Source organism: Vigna unguiculata, chromosome 6 (genome assembly GCF_004118075.2).
Source record: "Vigna unguiculata cultivar IT97K-499-35 chromosome 6, ASM411807v1, whole genome shotgun sequence".
In the NCBI taxonomy this organism is placed as follows: Eukaryota; Viridiplantae; Streptophyta; class Magnoliopsida; order Fabales; family Fabaceae; genus Vigna; species Vigna unguiculata.
In genome coordinates this window covers 13931604-13950103 of record NC_040284.1, presented here as the reverse complement: position 1 = coordinate 13950103, position 18500 = coordinate 13931604, and the positions used below count along the sequence as shown (strand labels likewise).

Genomic DNA, 18500 nt, shown 5'->3' with positions numbered 1-18500 from the left:
AACTTATCGAGAAACTAATTATAATTAGTTATTTACTATATCATTTGTTATTTTTCATGAAAAAAGTATTTTTTACCAGTTTTTAAATATAATTATATATATTGAAATATAAATGATAAATATAAATATTAATAATTTAATTATAATATAATATATTATATACTTTTAAAAAATATTAAATTATTGATTATTTAGTGTTATGTTATATTTTTAATTTTAATATCGTTATTGTAAAACATAATTTAAAATTTATTTGTGTTTCTTAAGTAAAAGTTTAATTTATTTTCAGTACCTCCGTATCCAATATAATTTTCAAAGTATTTTCATAAAAACTCTTTCTCTTTCATAAAAGCTTTCAGTACTTTCCTTCTGCAACCTTTTTTCTCTTTCTCTTTAAGTTTTTCCTTGCTGCTTGAATTTGTTCATCTTCTTTTCGTAGCATCACCTTCGTATGGGGAAATCTAAGAAGAAATTTCCTCGCTGATTGAAGAAAATGTAGAATTTGTTTCGTTTATCTCCATCTCATACTGTTCACTGTGAGTTCTATCTCTTACCACCGTTCGATCATCTCCGTCTCACTGTTTTTCGTTGTTGTTCTTCCTCTCACCATCGTTCGAGTAGTTGCATCTATTGTTTGCTCCTATAATCGGTAATTTACTCTTCTCTTTGCTTTTCAATCTTCAATATTCCACTCACTCATGACAATAATTTTCGTTTAAGAGCTCATGGGGTCGTTCAATCTATTCACGGTGTCGGCTGATGTTCAAGGTTTCAATCTTCCACTCCAAATCTGAATTTGGTTGGGGCCTTTGATTCAATTAATCAAAACAGGTATTTCGTTAGATTTTTAGGGTTTGAAAATTCGTTGAATCTGAAATTTCGTTGAGGCTTGTATGATTTGTTTTTCTCCCATGATTCCTCTTTTGAAATAGAGAAATAAGAACACTACAAGCTTAGAAAGGGGTCATTTGGGTGATTGGAGTTAAGAAGGTGTGAATTCATTTGTGAAATAGAGAAATCTTATAGATGTCGACCTTTTATCTTCCTTCCACGATAGTTTAGAGTTAGCTTCCTATTATCTGACAGAGTTCCCTGGTTTCTTGAGAAACCATTCCAGAAATATTGACCTCTTATTAAATATGAAATTTGGAACTTAAGGAAGTACCTGCTTTAGTAAGCTATTATTTTTATTATTTGCTTCAGCCACAGGCGTCAAACCATGCTTACGTGAATTAAATCTAGGATCATGATCTCCTTCCAGTAGATGCCTATCGCAAATACAGGATTCTAAAATTACACAACCCTTCTTCAACACTACTTATGAATAGAATAAATAATACATCACATCGTTTATATCACATACCTGCTTGGAAAGACTGACCTTGTAGATGGTGAAGAAAACTGAGAGTAGCCTATATTATCTAGAGGCAACTGGTCGTTTGGTTGCACTCTCAATGTTCCATTTATTTGACTGCTATCAGAATGGTCACTCGTATTGCCTCTGGCTGCATCCATTTGAAATTTGTTATTGATGGACAATTAGTTATACTAGTAAGATTAGCTAGAAAAGAGGCCCCTGTAAACATTCAACTAATATACTCAAATACCTATAGAAGGACCTGATTGATGAGCTTCATAAGATCTGTGATCTTGTTCCTTCCATGGAGCAACCAAATCTAATTTTTGCTCCATTGATTCTTTTTTCCTCTACCCAAATAGAAAAAAGTGCACAAAGATATTTTAGCAGCTTTTTTCTAAGTTACTGCTTGTAAGAATCTATTTACTCCTCTCAAATAATATTTCATATTTTATTAAAAATAATGTTACATTTTCAAGAGTCGTAGATCACAAAAAGAGAATAAAACACTTATAAAACTGAATGGAGGATAAACTTTTAAAATCTAATTTCATGGAAAAACATTGCTTTATGGAGTACACGTCTTGATTTTGCAGATGAAGCACATAATTCAATTCTTAAATCTGCTTCATCACATTACATTATGTGCATGGACTATAGCACTTCTTCAAGTGCAAGAACTATTCCCACGTGGTATCAGTTTCTGCATTGTTTATTGTTGCACTCTAGGTGTACAACAGTAATCATCTAAAAATCATCACTACCCTTCTTGAGTCCAGCTTAGGAGTGATAAGGATTTTTACAAGACTTTATGCTCTCAACTTGTCACATAACAGTTTAAAAGATACTAAACATTAAGAATTACTCATCACGTATAATATAACAATAATAATACAACTCCTACTACATAATAATTAATATTAATTTGTTATATATTTCGTTAGTCAAAACATTTATACGTACAAAAATTGCAATTAGAAAATAGAAGAGTTAGATTTAAAAGAAACCTGAGTCTTTTTGCTTTGGTTTTAGTTTTTCAAATGATTAAAAATACGTCACCATAGGCTGGTGGAAAGAAAAATCTATTTTCATTAAATTAGTAGGGTGATGTGACAGTTTTTCTAAGTTTAGAAAGTATAATAATCCTTGACTTGCAATTTATGGTATAAAAGCATTTTAAAGAAAAATTACATACGTGTGAGATAAACAATATTGATGTGACTTTATGTTAAGTAATAATAAAAAAGAAAAAAAAAACTCCAACTAAAAAACACAATTGATCAAAAAGTTTAATTAATTTTTTTTTATTAAAGGTACAATTTTTGTGAAACTTAATGTTTTATTTAAGATAGGATAAAATATATTGAAGAAAAGTGAAGTGCAAGGTTTCAACCCGAATTTATCTAATTTGAAACTTAATGTTTTATATTATCTATGTTTAGAAGTGAATTCTCAACAAACAATAAATTTCACTAAAATATTAATAATTTTTAAAAAAATGATAAAAAAATATTGAATTTATATTTATATTTATTTATATATTGTAACTACTGTAATCACATGGCAGATATAATATCTTGCTTCAATTAATATTTACTTATATTTACTTTATTTTAAATAATTTTTGTTCTTAATTTTAATTATGTCTTCAATTAGTGTCAATCTATTCTTTTCAAAATGTTGACCAATGTTTAAACTATCTACAAGGACAATGAGACCTGATAAAGGATGGATGTTGCGAAGAAAAGATCAATTTGGTAGTATAACTGAGGAATTTAGAAATGGCGTTGATGGCTTCATTCAAGTAGCTAAAAGAGATCCAAAATTTGCTTTGACGTGTTTTATCCCTCTCTAATTAGCTACCTATATTTAGCTACGGAAAATTCCCTAGCAAATTGATAGTTAATCTGTCGCAAAATGGTTTAGCTACGGATTAGCTACGGATCAGCTACGAAATTGTCCGTAGCTAATATATAAAATTTTGTAGTGGAATGCATCTGATGCTCCATTGCAGCAATCAGAAGATGGATTAGCTACATTATTTATCAAATACAATCCACAATAGCTCAATAGCTTTTCATCCCCATTGCATATTGCAGGAATTTGACCATAACTCAATCTTGTTACTGCCAAACCATACACCATAACAAACATCAAAACACCAAAAACTTTTTTCTCTCCCATCTTCTCTTCAATCTCTATGTCAATGCCACTTTTCTTTTCAATTTTATTTTGATTTCATTTACCATTTCTACCATACCATTGCTTATATATACACTTGTAGTATTTATTTCTAGAATAACTTCCCATCCTTCTGCAATCTTTTTCAATCTTTTCCATAAAAAGTATTAAATATCAATATCAAATATAATATAGATTATTGTATTATTTGGAGTTAATGTGAATATCAATCATAATCAATTGGACAACATTATATGCTATAAAAAATAACATCTCCTAAAACTATCTTTGTAAGTTATCGATAATATTTAATTATATTTTATTCTAATAAGTTATTAACTTCGAGAGTGGAGGAAGTGATTTTTTTAGTTATTATACATGATAATTCATAAGAAGAGGAACTTTTTCTTCTCTTTTATCGGTTTTTGTACTCATTTTTCTATCATGTAATAAAATAAGAACTATGTCCGTCTGTATTTATTGTTTCTTAGAAAAAAAAATTATCGACTTTTATAAATTTTTCAATAAATAAGGATTTCAAATCAAATCATATTGAGATTTGATCAGCTCAAAACTCAAACTAAACAAAACATGATAATACATACAAAAATTACCATACGCTTTTAGAGTGATTTTTTTTTAAAATAATCATAAAAGTCTCTTTAAAAATTTAGTATATATACATGATAATCATAAAAGATTTTTAAGAATTTACAGATAAATTTAGAAAAGAAAAGTAATTTATCTTTGATTCGTATTTTGATTGTTATCTTTTTAAATAACTAAGGTTTTTATTTAATAATTTTAAAAGATAAGTATTTGGGTTAAAATTTTGTAGATAAGTGAAAATCACTAAAGATTAAAGAATAAATTAGCAAAATCACTTATCAACATAGTTCATTACTTCAAGTAAAAAATAAAGTACAAAATTCAGGTTCAACCCAACAGGATGTACATTTTGGAAAATTGATAAATAGAAAGTTTTACATAATTAATTTTATTTTTTTAGAGGGGGAACATGATCTAAAAGGAGAGACAATTTGATTTTTTTTAGAGGGGAAACATTATCTAAAAGGAGAGACAAGGACTCATTTGGGAAGCTAGAGACATTCATCATTATTCTTTTCCAGTGTTGACAATGTATAGAAGTAATTAACTCCTTTATTCAAGAGGGTTGGACATAATGTATCTTAACTCTATCATTTATGTTATTTAATTTTTTTTTCTATTACTCTTGTGTTTTATTCTCATTTTTAACTGCATTATAGTTAATTGATTGCATACTTTAGCGGTAGGCGTCTCCTTTAAATGATGGAAGTTTAAAGGGTTAAATATATTATTGGTCCCTCAAGTTTCAGCAAAATTTGGATTTAGTCCCTCATCAAAACTTTTGACCAATTTAGTCCTTCATCTTTCAAAATGCGTGAATTTAGTCCTTTAAACCAAATGCGCCAGATAAACTTAACAAAATTTGGTTAAAAGAACTAAATTCACGCATTTTGAAAGATGAAGAACTAAATTAGTCAAAAGTTTTGACGAGGGACTAATTCCAAATTTTGCTGAAACTTGAGAGACCAAAAACATATTTAACCCAAATTTAAAATGACTCTTTATAGGTTTTGGTCAATGAATTGATCAATTAGGCCTTTTTAGTTGTTGGATTTATGTTTTTTGATTTCATATAATTGTAAAAGGTTATGCATATCACACGGTTGTTGGTTGTTGTGAAGTTTCTTTCTTTGATCTTAATGCAGTTAATTCGATATTAATTTCTTTTCAAAAAGTTTCTTAGTAGTTAATTCGATATTAATTTATTTTGAAAAAGTTTCTTATAACGTAGTTCAGTGTCCATTTTGTCCATTATTTACAAAGGAAAAGAATATTCTATTTTAAATGTCATCTTTAAATTTTAATGAAACATTAATTATTATCTCTATTATATATTTTATATATATTTTATTTCGACAGCATATTTTATTTATATCTTTAACCATTAAAAAAAGAGAGTTAACGAAAATAACGTTAGCAAGAAAAAATTAAAAACAATATATATATATATATATATATATATATATTATATTATGAAATTGCTTAATAAATTTAATGAAATAAAAAATATTATTGTATGTATCTTCATTTCTTTTGAGTTCCAAACTTGATGGAACAAGAAAAACATTGAGAAGATTTGATCTTTGAAGTTTTTAGACCTTGATTTTGTCATAGGTCATTTGAATTCAAGACTCTTCAAAATTTTCTTGTATTGAATCTATGAATAGGAGATAGCCCTCGATCTTTTAAAATCAATTTGCATTGATTTTATTAAAAATGTAATTATAAACTTAAAAATATTATTATTGTTTTCCTCAACCTCAAAATTTTTTTTAATTCAATATACATGTAGTAATATTAAAAATCACAAAAACAAAAACCAATTTTTGCATAAACACAAATTTAAAATCTATTATATATTATCTATTATCCATTATAATATAAAAAGAATATATTAGTAATTTTATCTTCTTACCCATAATTTTTCTTAGAGATGTTTCATACGTTGGTTTTCTAGTCATTTAATCTTTTTAATTTACTCTTTTACCCATTTTATTGTCACATGTCTCTAACTAATCGATTTATTCTTTTATTTTTTTCTATACCATTTTTATTTTTTATGATTTATAATTATTTTCTAAATTTATAAGTAATTGTTTAAGTTAATTATATTCAAAACTTAATTATACACTTAAAAATATTTTTATTTTTTTGCTCATATGTCTTTCTTTTAATATAATATATATTTACAAAGACAACAAAAAAATAAGCTAAAACTAAGAATGCATAGTCATAGGTTTAATAAAACTATCAAATTCTTTTAAAAAAAATACAAAGAGTTTGCTAAAATCATTTTAAAAAAGGTTTAATTACGCCCTTGTCCCCACTTTGGAGTCAAAATTTTAATTTGGTACCCACACTTTTAAAAGTCTCAACTTGGTCCCTTTTTTTGTTAAAAAGTCTCAAATGTGCCATTTCTGTTAAGTCTGGCCAGACGCCGTTAGAGGGAGTGCCACGTTTCAGTTCTTGAATTTTTTGACTTTTTTTATTTTTATTTTTATTTATTTTTTATTTTTTATTTTTTATTTAAAAATCAAAAAAATTGCCACGTGTCAAGGATAATTTTAGTTATTTTCGTTTTGCCATTTTACCATAATTAAGGACATATAAAAAGGGAAAAATAAGGCCAGTGGAAGGGTTTGGAGACTGAAAAACCTAGAGTGTTGAGAGGAGGACGAAATTCAAAAGGGAAAGGTGAGTTTGGGATTGAGAGAAAAGCTGTATTTTGTTTTGGGAGAGCAAATGAGGGTTCTTGGGTATCACAAAGCCAAGGTTAGAAGATCAATTGGAGCAAGGATTTTCAGGTTAGAGGAGCTCTTTTGTATGTATTCGCATGATTGCTAATAATTTTGTGTATTTTGTATTGTGCATGCATAAATGTACCTTTGCCATGAAATTTTCATTCTCAATGTGATGTGAATTTGGGGGTTTGATTGTTCTAATGTTTTATGAGTAATCCTTTAAGGGATTGTATGCAAATAATGGGGTTTCTGTACTAGTTGTGGATTTTGGTTCAACCTCGAATTTTGGTGTCCAAATTACGTTCATATTGTTTATGCACTGTGAGGGATTGCTTGGTAAGATTGAAAGTGGGATTTTGGCATTGTTTATGTGTTGTGCGTGCGTAAATAGGGGGAAACATCTGCTAATCTCGCCCAAGCGAGCCAGGCTCGCCTAGGCGAAAGTAGCAAAGTCTTGACTCTGATTCTGCTCGAGCCACTCGCTCAGGTGGGGTGCCCAGGTTTTGGGCGACAAGTTATCTCGCTCAGGCGATTGCATCTCGCCTAAGTGAGAAATCGAGGGTTGTGAGGTTTTGGTTTGAGCATCTCGCTCAGGCGAGAGGTTCTTGCTTAAGTGAGAACTCGTGCTTAACCTTGTGTTTTTGTTTAACTCGTCGCCTAGGCAAGAGTTTTGGTTTTAGGCGAAGGGCGACCTCGCCTAGGCGAGAAGAGCTCGCCTAAGCGACACTTCGCAGTGAGCCATTGGAGCACGCTCGCTCAGGCGAGAAAGCTTAGCTTAAGCGAGACAGGCCTGGTCGCTCAAGCTAAGGCTTCTAGCCTAAGCGTTTATAGTGCATTTTGTGTGCATTGATTGTTCGCATTGATGCGGACGTGGATTAGGAGATGCTATGCCATGATCGGGTAGGTTCATGGATGGTGGTTAACATGTGATGGTATGAATGGGGAGGTTCATACTCAGTTACTCTCATGTGAGGATACGAGCGAGGTAGGTTCGTATGTTCTGTGCTCACATTTGAGAGATGCTGCATGCGAGGAGGTACGTAGTTGGTGGATCACATGTGTTGGACTACGGGCGGGTAGGTCAGTAGAGTAGGACTACGAGCGGGGAGGTTCGTAGAGGCAGGACTACGAGCGGGCAGGTTCGTATGAGCATCATAAATCCTGAGTTCATAGCTAACTTGGTTATTTGAATTGAAGGCTGAAAAGCCTTGGGGGCATTAAGGACTTGGCCAAGGTCTACTTTTCATAATATAATTGGATGTAATTATATTGTTAATTGATGTGTTTTCTTTTATTACTGAGCTCACCCTTTCTGTTTGTGCTTGGCGATGATCGCGTAATTCTTTACACGAGAGTAGTTGATGATGTAGGTGATGTTGCTAACACTTGAGACAGAGATAGGGGCTAGCTTAAGTTGGAGCTAGGAAATTATTATGTTACTGTTATTTTTTTGGGTTTTGGAAAAATTGTAATAATCTTATTTACTATTATTAAATGATTTTGGTGCGTTTAAAGATATTTTGAATTTCTCCCATTTGGGAATAATAGAAGATCTAACGTTTGATGTTCTTTTCTTATTTCTTTATTTCAAATAATTAATTTCCAGTAGGGATGTTACAGGGAACTCCAATTGGTGTCGCGGTGTGAGGCCGTGGCAAATTTATTCCCTCGTGTGGACTATTAGGTGGTGGTCTGTAGTCAGAGGGTTGAGTAGACACTCGTGCGGCAAGTATCAATCAGTGAACTCACTAAAGGGTGTAGAATCAAGGGACAAATATCATAAGGATTGAAAGTCAAGAAACTGCAGAATAGGAAATCCTAACAGGAATTATAATTTTAAGATGCTTTGTTTATGTTATATTGCATTTGTTCATTTTATTTGAGCTCACCCTATCTCTGTGTGTTTGGCGATAATCATGTAATTCGTTACATGGGAGCAAAAGGTGATGCAGGTGAGCATGTGGACACATAGCGTCATAGTGGGGATCAACAATGGGAGATTTATTAGTTTTATCCATGAACTATTTTGTAATGGTTTTGAGAAAAGATTATATTTGTATTAATTGAACGTTGTGGTTTTTAGTTATTATTGGCGCATTGACATTGGATTTTACATTTCCCCGCATTTTTGGGAAAATCATGTATTAATAAATGAGGTTATTCACATATTATCTTAATCTTTTGTTTTAAATGAGTAATTTTCGGCTAGGATATTACATTTACTAATTAAGCAAGTGTCCTCCCCAAGGAACTGTAACATCCCTAAAGAATATACTTTTAAATAAATATAGTAGAATAAATAATATAAATTAAAAAAAATATTAATTGTCAAACCTCATTTATAACCGTACTTTCCCAAAACCGCGGGAAAATTAAAATCGTGGATACAAATATTTGCGGTTAACATTTATTACAAACCATAAAATAACTAAAATAGCAACTGTTTGAAAACATGAAAATATCAAAATATTAAAAGTCTTCAAAGTCCCCATGTAATCCCGCTCTCTGAACTCAATCATCTCCTGGCTCACCTGTCAAATCATCTGCTCCCGGATAACAAGTTATCCGATCATCGCCACACACAAACAGATAGGGTGAGCTATGCACATATATATATAAAATAAATGACATCCATCCCAAAGAAAATAAATCTTACATAATCATTTTATTCTTTCAAATTACCCATCCCTGATCTCATAGTCCTTTATGAGTCTTATGCATGAATCTAGGTCTTAGGACTTTATTATGCTCCCACGAAACAATCCCTTTCGTGGTCCAAGTCTACGAGCCTAACCCGCTCATAGTCTTGCCCCACAGACTCCTCGCTTGTAGTAAAGCGTCCAAGCCTTCCTCGCTCAGACCTAGGCACGCACACAATCACCATACTATGGACTCCTCTCCCAATAGTAACCGAAAACATAATAGTTCCTTGCCCATCGTGTGTCCGACGCATGTAATCACCATACTAAGGACTCCTCGCCCATTAGTGTAACATCCCTAAGGAATATTACTGATATTAAATAAATAAAATTCAAAATACAATAAATACCGCAGTTAATATAAACTAATTCCCAAAAACACGGGAAATTAAAACCAAAACTAGTAACCATACATAATCGGAATGTACACTATCGTTATATATAAAAATTACTAAAATTCAGCATAAAATAATTTACATCAAAATCAAAACAATAAAAATATAAACAGATATAGGAAATAAACATGTTTCCCAACCCAAAATAACATAACTACAATTCTCATACTTTTCAAATTACCCAACCATGACCTCATAGTCCTTCATGAGTCATATGCATGAACTAGGTCTTGGGACTTCCCTGTGCTCCCACGAAACTAACTCATTTGTGGTGCAACCCTATGAGCCTATGCCGTTCATAGTCCTGCCCTACAGACTCCTCGCCTGTAGTAAAAACATTAAAGTCTCATAACTTGGACCCTGGCACGCACGCAATCACCATACTATGGACTCCTCGCCCAATAGTAGCCGATGGGAACATCACAGTTCCTTGCCCATCGTGCGCCCGGCACATGCAATCACCATATTAAGGACTTCTCGCCCATTAGTAGCCGACGGGAACTCAACGAGTTCCATGCCTATCATGTGTCCAACCACCGAGCACATCCCAGACCCCTATTGGACTTAGTCCTTCAAGCCCACACATCACAACACATGCATATACTTCTTATACTTAAGAAAAGTAGTCATTTCACACACATAAGGTTATACAATCATGAGAAATCCACATAATCTCGCTTAAGCCAAGGACTCTCACCCAAGCTAAGCCCTCTGCTTCGCTTAGGCTAGTTTTCCTCGCTTGGGTGAGCTTAAAACAGTCACAACATCACGTTATCTCAAATAGGCGAGATCCCCTCGCCTGGGCGAGCTATAACATCGCTCAAAACCACACCCAAACCTTGCCTAGACGAGTATTCAACCACACACACAAGAACACACTTCGAGGACTCGCTTAGTCGAGCCACTCTCGCCTAGGCGAGAGTGTCAGTCGCTCAAAACTCAAAACCTCTCGTCTGGGCGAGATATCGCGCTCAAACCATCAAGTGCTCCTCGCGACCTCGCTTAGGCGAGTGCCTCTCGCCTGAGCGAGAGACCATGTCGCTCAAACCTCTCCTTGGTCGCCTATGCGAGAATCACGAACCAGAACTCAATGTGAGACTCTGCAACTCTCGCTTAGGCGAGATGGACCCGCTTGGGCGAGACTTGTAGGGTTTCGAGTCTGTATACGCACGCACATCGCGAAAACAATATTAAAACACCAAATAATCATTACCAGCACAACGCAATGGCAAAAATGCATCAGAATTGTGTTTTATAACCAGCTTATCATGCCATTTAAATACTAAACTCGTGACTTTTCCCAAAGAACTACACAAAACCCCAAACCCATATTCAACACATGTGAATTATCAAGGAATTGGCAACAACATCAAGAACACCCAATTTCTCAATCATAACAGCACGTAATACCCCTAAATTCATAGCACATACAAATCCCAATTGAGCATAGAATGCCAAAATACAAACCATATAACACACACATAACTTCAGCACCCCTAACCTGGAATTAGTGATCAAAAATTGAGAAGACAGAAACCTTGATTCACAATCTCCCTCTTGCTTCAGCCCTTGCACACCCAAAATTCCGCTCACACTCTCAATTTCGTGCTTCTCTCTATAGCAGTTCACCACAAATGCCAAAACCCTTCCCTTTAGTGTGCGCTTAATGGCTATTCAAGTCCCTTAGTGGGTGATTTTTCAGCACCTAATGGTTACCCTGCTAGGTTTTCTTAACCCCTTCACATTCATACCATAACTAATAGTTAGCAAAAATAAAGCTTATTCTTTGCCCACCAAGGTTTGAACCCGTGACCTTCCAGTCATAAGGCCAAAGCACAACCACTATGCCAATTCACATTTGGTGATACCCTGTAATCGAAAAAAGTTTACATCATCAATTCCATACTCATACATATTATTAAAATTAATAATAAAACAACAACACATAATTGGCATACATAGGACTCGAACCCAAGTCCTCTCACACAAACCAAAATACTCTCAACCACTTGAGCTAATACTTTTCCACATCACACCAACCAACAATTAATTCCATAAAGGCTCTTTTTACTTGCATTTATTAACTAATTAATTATTTAATTAATAAATTTCACGGGTCTTACAATTAGCAGTCGACGGGAACTAAACAGTTCCATGCCCATCATGTGTCCCACCACCAAGCACATCACAGACCCCTATTGGACTTAGTCCATCAAACCCAAACACGAAGGTATGTGAACTTAGTCCTTCAAGTCCATTGATCACAACAACAACCAAATTTCAAAGTAGTTAATTCGCCTAGCACAAGTTAAACGCCGCCAGGCACCTCCCGTAGTTAGTGACCACTACCACTATTTTAAGACTCTATCGCCTGGCGGCTCGTCCCGCACCGCCAAGTGCCATACCAGTAGCGTAATACTACTAGTTTTTGGCACATTGAACATATTCTAAAATACCCAAGTACTCAGCATGTAAATCATAACACACTTATAATCATCCAAATCATTTTTGCACAACTGATTCTCAATGCACTCATTCAATCATACCACAAATCTTGTTAGAATTGCACATATGCTACAAAGCAACACAAACAGTGAATCATACATTCTTGCCGCCTCCACACACTAATCCCAATCATACATGCATATTTATAAAAACTAATTTTCACTTTTACCCACTGCACTTAGCATTTTTCCCAATTTAATAGCATATCTCTCCTTAACTATGATGGTACATTCTACTTCACATTCATCCTTTTACCAAAGTTACCCACCCATAATCATTTAGTCACATCACAGTGTCCTAATTACAGGTTCCAATTACATACATACTAATTTATCCAGCATGACACCCAAAACACATCCCAACATAACTTAAAATGAGTAGCAGAATTGTGGTGTCGCCTGGCGACAACCCAGACGCCGCCAAGCGGTGCTTGCCAACATGGTTTTATTACCCATATTTATTTCAATTCAGCTCTGGTTCCCAATCACCCCAACTCTAGTACCCATTTTCACACTAACAAAATTTCGCTTACACGCATGTGACAGAGGTCATGTTTTATTCAAATTACTTTCCTCAAATAGCGCATTAATCATATTCATAAATCAAGCTTAACTATTGCCAACCCCAAACATGAACCCTAAATCCCTAATTTCATTCACTAATTCATAACTCATCACACATACATCCAATCTCAGTCCCATAAACACATAACCACATTCCCAATTTGATATCTATATACAAGGACCTAATTCAGGCAGTACAATTCCTCAGAACACAAACAAGACGAGAACAACTGGCCAAACCAGTTTGCATCGCCTGGCGGTACAAACCCTGTCGCTAGGTGGTTTATAGAGAAAAACCCATAAATGGGTTCTGTGACATGTGTCGCTAGGCGGTTTATGGTATTTCCAGAAATACGAAGAAAACTAAGGCGAAAATAACAGACATTGCATCAAGATCATGAAGCATATTACGAAATCATATAATTCATATTAAACCAGATAGTAGAACTCCCATAACCTGGTTTCCTTTGCTTAAAGCTTTGAGTATCCCTTGGTTCTCCCTTGCTTCCCCAATAACCTTCCTTGGTTTCTCTCAATTTTTGCACTTCTCTGCCTATCTAATAATGACCACTGCAGAAACCTTTCTTTTCTCCCCTAATTTGCTTTTTAATAATGTTTTAATGGTGGTTTAAAGTCCCAAAATGACTTCTCTGCCTATCCAACAATGTCTTATTGATAGTGCTAGGGTTTCCTTTAACCCTTCAATGCTCAACCATTCAACCAAATTAATATTTCATGTTAACTAACATGATTCAATTATTATAATATCTCACAACATGATCTACATATATTAAAATAATACTAATTAAATAACACACAATTGGCATACATAGGACTTGAAGCCAAACCCTCTCACAAAATTAAAGTACTCTCAACCACTTGAGCTAGTACTTTTCCACGACATAACATTTCGTATTTCATGCCTTAATGGCTTCTACTACCCACATTTATTAAATAATTATTTAATTAATTATTTAAATCTCTCGGGTCTTATAGGAATTCCCTAAGTGAGTGATTAGTCTCGTTGAGCCAAATTGTTTGCTTATATGAGTGAATTTTGGTTTCGATTGTGAGGAACTTGTTGGGGAAATATGCTCTATATAAAATTTATGGGGTTATGACTATGAAAGTGAATCAATGGAATGGAAAGGTGTAAATTTTGAATTGTATTGTTGTGTGAGGTTTATGTTTCTAAGGAAGAAGTGTAAATCCTTTATTAGTTAATGTTATGCATTGACTAGGGATACATGTTAGTAAAAAGTCATTATATACTCTACTAGACTTATAAAATCATATAAAGCATTGTAGTCTTGGTGGGGAGAGTTGAAGGAGGTTCTTATGGCGAGATCTGGGGTTGGAACCTTTTTCTAGTGAAGCCATAAGTTAACTTCCCTTAGTCATGCAAGGGTTGAGATTGTGTAATTTGGTATGGTCGGTCTTAGTATTTTGATTCACTATTTCATGATAGGTGTGAGGCTTCTAGTATCCAAGCCAATCCATAAATTCAGATATTGATTCTAAAATAATAATGTGTGGCAGTAGGTCATAAGTTGTGTGTGATCAAGTTAGTGGAGTAATGTTTCAAGAAAGGAATAAGGTGATGTGAAGTGATAACTAACATGTTTAAGTTGAAGATCTGAGACTATCTTTACATTTTGGTAAAAACCTACAAGATATAGGGGGAAGCTTATGGAAGGTGAGTTAGTATATCATATCCTAATTGGTTGTTCAAGACATAAAAGATCTTTCATGTTTGAGGTTTGGAGTTGAGAAGTTGTTTTGAGAGCAAGGTAGATCAATCTGCACTATTGAACACTATATCTTTTAGCACAGAGATAGATTTTTCAATGAGTTCAGGTGTCGTAGTCGTTACTTCAACTAAGTTTAGGTAGTTGTTATAAGAGAAAATGAAGAGAGCATTTTTTTCTTCTACCTGATGAATGAATTCTCGAGGACAAAAAATTTTCTTGTTAGGGAGAATGTAAAATCGTAGAAAATGGTGTTTTAGAAGTGATGATGGTTTAAAAATAGTGAGACTCAATTATTTTAATATTAAAAGGTTTTAGTATAAATAGAATTGTTATAAATGAGTTTCATTATTTTAAAACACATCATCTGTCTAGAAACCACTTTTCTAGAGCTTTCTGACTTCTCTATAAAAGTTCTGTCTTTCTGGTCGTCTGATTGAAGAATCAAGATCATAGGATTGATCCTCTCAATGAGCTTTTCAATTTGGACCAATCAGATTCTCCGTTCACGTAAGTTAAGTTTTCGCTATCTTTTTGGTTTTTTTCTATTTTCTATTGCATATAAACCATCTTTCGCTTGCATGCGTCGTTTTATTTATCAATATGAGTATTTGTTGATCAATGATCATAATGGTATGTGTTGATCATTCTTGTGATGTTTCTATATGTAGATAGAGCATTCTATGAAGTTAGGGATGTTTGACATTTATAGAGTTGTTTAAGCAGGATACCAAGTAAAGGAAGCTAATGTCTATTATGTCTCATAAACCTTTTAGGAATGTTATTATATGATTATTCTATAATTAACATATGTGTTTGATATGCGAATTGGGTTGTGATGTTTGAAAACAATAAATACTTAGGTTTTATCTGTTGTTTGGGAATAATCGTATGTTGTGGGTGCAATTGGATGCAATTGGTGTGAATATTTTGATAGAATTAATGTTTGATACTCGAATGGTCTTTGGTGGAGGTTTTGGAGTTGTATGGATTGGTTGAATAGGTATAATTTTGTTTAAATAAGTTCCTCTAGAATTATGCAGATTTGCTTACTCGTTGGGTGAGCCGACTCGCTGGGCAAATAAGTTGATCTACCGAATTATGCAGAACACTGATCTGCAGAATTATGCATATTCGCATACTCGTTGGGCGAGTGCTACTAGCTAGGCTAGCATGGGTCAGTGGCTGGGCTAGTGCTATTCGCTGGGCAAATTTCCAAGTCAGAAACTTCCAGACCTGGCCTAGTGGCTGGGCGAGTGGTATTAGCTGGGTGAGCATGAGCAAGTGGTGGGGCGAGTGTGACTAGCTGGGCGAGTGAGTCAAAACCTGAAACTTGTAATTTTAAGTTAAATTGGGTGGTATTTTAGTTATCATAGAAGCTTTGTAATTATTATTAATCATGAGTATATGGTATGAGATTGTTTATATGAGACTGATTTGAGATTGGTTGATGCTAACCCAAGGAGGATTAGTAGTGATTGTGGTAGTGTATGCATTGAGGTAGGGATTGTCTTGGCAGTTATCCTGACCCTCTAATAACCATTCAAATTCTCAAGTAGAGAGGAATAGGGTATGTGATGAGAGGAGCAAGAGGTCCTAGCCTAGGGGTTTTTCCTTGACCATAGATGTTAACGAACTTACCTTGTATGTGGCAGAGTTTTCACTCTTAATCTGTCGCTCTATAGAGCATGAGATGCCACTACAAGTGCAGAACTAACTAGATCCGACCTCAATGCATGTATCCAGATTAATTGAGTCGTAGTTTATACAATTATGTATGTGAATATTTGTTTGTCTGTAGTTGTTAGATATATCAATATTATATGATTTAAGAAAATTCTTTAAAAGTCATTACCTTACCTTTCTTCTGTGTTTCTGTCTTGTGTTGTATGTTTTCTTTTTGCGATGATCACTTATTCAGTGGGAGCAATGGTGGATGATGTTTCAGAGGCACCTCTAGAGGTTGATGAGCCATCTTTTAGGTCGGAAGGAAGTCTCAATGAGAAGTTGTTGTAAGTGGTTAGCTTGTGTTTAGGGTTAGAAATGTTTGATATGTATAATTGATATATTTATATAGTCTGATCATTTGTAAGACTGTATTAATATACTTTATACATTTGTTTATTTGTTTTGAACACTAAGGTGGAATATCGTATTTTATTAGTTTTAAACTGCTAAAATTGGAATGTTACATACACTACAAAAATGGTTACAAATAATTACCATAAACAATTATATATATATATATATATATATATATATATATATATATATATATATATATATATATATATATATATATATATATATATATATATATATATATTACACATTACATATTATGGGTAAACTCGATAGATATTTCGAACCATTGATAAATTAAAAAGTAAGCTAAGATTTGTGCCAAGTTCTTATTTCTTATACTATTTAAAGCTAAAGAGATGTTTAATTAGTTTAAAACGTATAAGTTTGTGTTTTGGTTTTTGTAAACTTTTCTATTTAATGTAATTTCTCTAAAATCAAAAGTTTATATCTTAGGTTTGTTGTTCACCAAATACTCTCCACAAAAATCCAGTAGATTTTCATCCTCATTGCATGTGTTGCAGAAATTTGAGAGTAACTTAATCCTGTTATTGTCAAACCATAGACCATATAATAAACATCAAAACAACACAATTTTTCTTCTCTTTTCAATGTTATTGTAATTTCATTTACCATTTGTAGCATAGGATTGCTTATATATACACACTTATAGTATTTATTTGTAGAGTAACATTGAATCCTTGTGCAATATTTTTCAATCTTTTCTATACAAAGTAGTAAATAGATTGACAAAAATAACTAATGCAAAATATAATATTAAATGGAAGCTAATATTATATTTTTAATTTCTAAAGATACCACTACAAATATTTTGATTTTTATTAGCCATTATTTATTAGCGGTTATAATTGTAAAACCCTAGAAATTGGCATTTTAGAATTGATAGTGGTTTAAAAATAGTGAAACTCGATTATTTTAATATTAAAAGGTTATAGTATAAATAGTTTTGTTATAAACAACATTCATTATTTTAAAAACACACAATCTCTCTAGAAACCACTTTTCTAGAGTTCTCTGACTTCTCTCTAGAAGTTCTCACCTTCTGTTCATCTGTTTGAAGATCGAAGACTGCTAGGGTGATCCTCTTGGCGAGCTTTTCCTTTATATCCGATCAGTTTCTTCAAACGTGTTAGTTAAACTTCTGCTAATTTTCTTGTGGGTCTTCTATATTCTGGCTTACATATGACCCTGCTTTGGTTGCATGTGACGTTTTAATCATCAATATGAGTCTTTGTTGGTCAGTGATCATAACAGTAGGTCCTGATCGTTCTTGTGTTGTTCCTAGGTATAGATAAAGCATCTTGTGGAGCAAAAGGTGTTTTGGTGTTCCTTGAGTCTGTTAATCTGTTTGGGCCAATTGAGCCGCTTTGTCAGGTAAGGGAAGCTAGTATTATTTTGCTTTGTAGTGTTTTTCTAAATTAAAGATTGCATGTTGATGAATTTGATCTATGATGAGTATGATTGTTTTGCTTGTATGGTTTGATATATACTTATCGTAGTTGAATCCACAGGTTGTGGAAATATCCATTGGTTACTTGCAGAATTCACTGTTTGAATTATACTTCCTGCAGTTGAATCCACAGGTTGTGGAAATATCCA

At 33.3% G+C, this 18500-nt stretch overlaps 1 long non-coding RNA gene across 7 annotated transcripts; it reads left to right on the top strand.

The window, feature by feature from the left end:
• Positions 1 to 344: 344 nt before the first annotated feature.
• Positions 345 to 18210, top strand: LOC114187424. 7 transcript variants are annotated; one of them, XR_003605259.1, is made up of 3 exons: positions 345 to 649; positions 721 to 831; positions 18187 to 18210. It is a non-coding gene; the product is annotated as an uncharacterized LOC114187424 (long non-coding RNA). The 7 variants fall into 7 exon arrangements; XR_003605258.1 differs by lacking the exon at positions 18187 to 18210 and adding an exon at positions 16720 to 16819; XR_003605254.1 differs by lacking the exon at positions 18187 to 18210 and adding an exon at positions 8509 to 9008.
• Positions 18211 to 18500: the final 290 nt, after the last annotated feature.